Here is a 3,178-nt window from a genome sequence, read left to right as displayed (position 1 = left end):
GGGGAGGGGGACGAAAGAAGGGAAACATTAAGTAAGGAAGGAAAAAGGAAGGAAAAGAACTTTTACAGGAAATCGTGATCCCAAACTCTTCTGAGTTGACACACCACCCGGTCACAACTTGAGCGGGTGCACAAAACCCACGTGTGTCAACTGTTGAGCCAGATAGCTTGGGTGACCTAAAACATTACATCAGCGTTTTTAAACCAGGTAGGCTACACAAGTTCACCCACGTGGCTAAAACAGCTATTTTGGGAGTTACCGAAATTTAAGGGGGTAAATGTCTAGAACATGCCATGAACGTTGTACCGGGAGAGAACAAAACTTAGTCGGCGTTACATATGTATGTAACATTACATAATATATGTGTCGCCTATTATTAAACACCACAGTGAACGAAGTACAATGGAAAAACAGATAAATTGGCAAGGTCTGCAGACAAAGTTGACCTTGTAATGATTTTTTTTCACAAAAAAGAAGTGCTGCGATTACCACCAAAGAGTATAACCCACTCATCATTCTTTAGGGCAAACCAAACCTCTGGGAGAAAATATTAAATTCAAATACCTTAGCAGCAATTTCCCTTTAAAAAAACAGACTGCATTGACGACGTCTATCAAAGATTTTAAAAAGCAAAAATCGAATATGTAAAATTAAAAAGCATTTGGAATTCAAGATCAACTCACTGAAAACCAAATTAAAGCATAATTATATAATGGCGAAGCTTTGACGGTACTTAGGCGTTGTTTGGAGATATTATGGAAAACAAACAAAGCAATTCAACAAAAATTAAAAAGATTTCAAGTTAAATGTTGACGAAAAATGTTATTAATGGAATGGAATTAATTTGCAAATAATGAAGTTTTGGAGGAAAAAAATGGGACCTAATACATCAACATGACCACAGAAAAGAGAAGATGGAAATAATTGTGACATGTTTTAAGAATGCCACCAGAGACAAGATTGTCCTTGGTACTGGAGGCGAAATGGAAAAAAGAAAGTGGGATAGACAAGACCAAAGTTACAAGAGCACGATCACGGATTAGGTAATTATCCTGGGCCTGAATGTGAGAAAGTTAGAGGAAGTGGCCAGGGACAGACAAGAGAGGCGTCGGCTGCTCCCTGCCTTTTGCGCCTCGTGATTCAGTTACTGAGTTAGTGAGTAAATTAAGTAACATTGTAAAGATAATAATAATGAAAGGTCTCCTAAGAGCGATAGAAACACAAATCAGTTAAAAAGTATGACATCATTGAAAGTGAATGCAATTTTGGTTTAGATATCCAAAGGTGTGTGAAACTGAAAGCTGACTAGAGTTGCAAACAACATTGTTGTTATAGCTGTATTAAGTCGAAGATGCAGTGAAGAGTGATAGCACTTAAAAAAGGATAGCACGATAAAATCAAACAGAATGGTGTAATGAACATGGCTGGGGAAGAGGAAGTGGGATCTTAAAAGATATCGTTCAAAGTCCTTCTGGACACAGTATTAATATAATATATTTTTTAAAAGAGGAAGATGAATAACAAGGAAGTCATTCAACTTTCACAAATATTGATGTACTGTCTGAGCTTTGAGCAGGGTGGAGTAAACAAATTTGAGAAAAAAAAAAAGAAAAGCCATTACCTTTTTAGACTTGACCCCAAACCAAATGCACCTCGTTGGCAATGCAGGAACTGCAGGGAAAAGAGTAGAAAAATTGTGTTTCACAGCAAAAGCGTCACTACGGAGACAAATAAAAAATAAATACTATAAAAAAAACTAGCCGTGTACATATACATGTACTTAATTGAAAATGAATTCAAGTTCGGTTTTCAATTCTAATAATCAACCATCCCCACCCCCTTTCATCCTCCCTTGCTCTCACTCTTCACATCCTCACGCTACATGTCACCACTGTCCAGACAAAGAATTCCCATTTCAGTTATTATATCCTCCTCATCTAAGAAATAAGTTCCTCTAATATGTGGCTTTTAACCATGTTCAACACATGGTCCTGATGTCGGGAAAAAAAGTGATTCATCGAAGTCTCAATATATTCCGCGACACGAAAATGAACGTGCTTCAGTTTCTAAAACATTGCAAATTAATACCCTGTACTAATCATGAAGGGTGTTGTCTTTGGATTCCAAATAAGGCATCAATGAATTCTAGTGAAAATTCTGCCGAAATGGAAGAAGAGGTGAAAAGAAAGATAAAAGCGGGCACAAATGGGCACGAGGCAAATTGAATCCAATGACGTAACACAATTAATTAAGACAGCGAGACCAGACGAATAGGGTCGCAACAGCCTAAGGACCTATTGACCTCGGACTACGCAGGAGATAGCAAGGGTAATTGCTAGAGCTGGAAAAAATCCGATTCCCAATTCTCTTAACCGGTTTATTTCTTCTTTTTTTTTTTAAACGATCAATGTCAAATGAGCAAGTGATCTTGATTCATCATCTAGTTAAAAGGTTAATTTCATGTAATGATTCGCGAGGATGTGTTGAAGTGAGATTGATGAAAAATGAACAATGTTATATATTATTTCAAATTAATTCAATAAAATTGAACAGCAATAATTTCTTGAGGTAGCTGAAGCCGGATAAGAATGCGAAGGAAAGTACAGTTTAGCTGATTGTATTTTTGAAAGTTGACTCCTTTATCATATTATTATTATTATTATTATTATTATTATTATTATTATTATTATATTAGTTTTGTTTTGGTTTTTAGTACGAGTTTTACGGCACTTGCAGCACAAAGACGAGACATAGGTGCCATGGACGATAGACGTTTGACAGGAAAGAAGCCAGCCATCCACAGTGTCATATTAATTATTATTTATTTTATAGCAACAGTTCCCTCAGACTAAAAACGATACCGGTTAATACAAATCGGTATTCATAGAATCCGTTTATATCAGGGAATGGGTTCTTGCCCAGTTCCGAAAATAACCAACAATAACCAGGAACGCCTTTCGCCACAACACCCCATGACGATGACACAATGAATCTGTGCCTCTTTCACCCCCACGCACCAAGATCTGGCGGGGGCCTGTGTGTGCATGTAACAGTCCCTCAGACGTCAAACGAGGTCATCGAATGTCACTGACACCTCAAAGACGTGAATGGCGCGCTGATCTGAACCTCTAACACCTTCCTCCCCTCTCCCTCTCCCCCTCCCTTTTCCAAACCCTTG

At 37.8% G+C, this 3,178-nt stretch overlaps 1 protein-coding gene across 1 annotated transcript in view; it reads right to left on the bottom strand.

The window, feature by feature from the left end:
* The window catches only part of LOC101858457 (sodium bicarbonate cotransporter 3), a gene marked incomplete in the record, with an annotated part of 100,435 nt that overhangs the window by 72,975 nt on the left and 24,282 nt on the right, over positions 1-3,178 (bottom strand). The window contains 1 exon segment of the mRNA XM_013086381.2: positions 1,622-1,671.

This window comes from Aplysia californica, unplaced genomic scaffold, assembly GCF_000002075.1.
Source record: "Aplysia californica isolate F4 #8 unplaced genomic scaffold, AplCal3.0 scaffold00018, whole genome shotgun sequence".
NCBI lineage: Eukaryota > Metazoa > Mollusca > Gastropoda > Aplysiida > Aplysiidae > Aplysia > Aplysia californica.
Note: the sequence above shows the minus strand (reverse complement) of the source record. Positions and strands in the feature narration are given on the sequence as shown.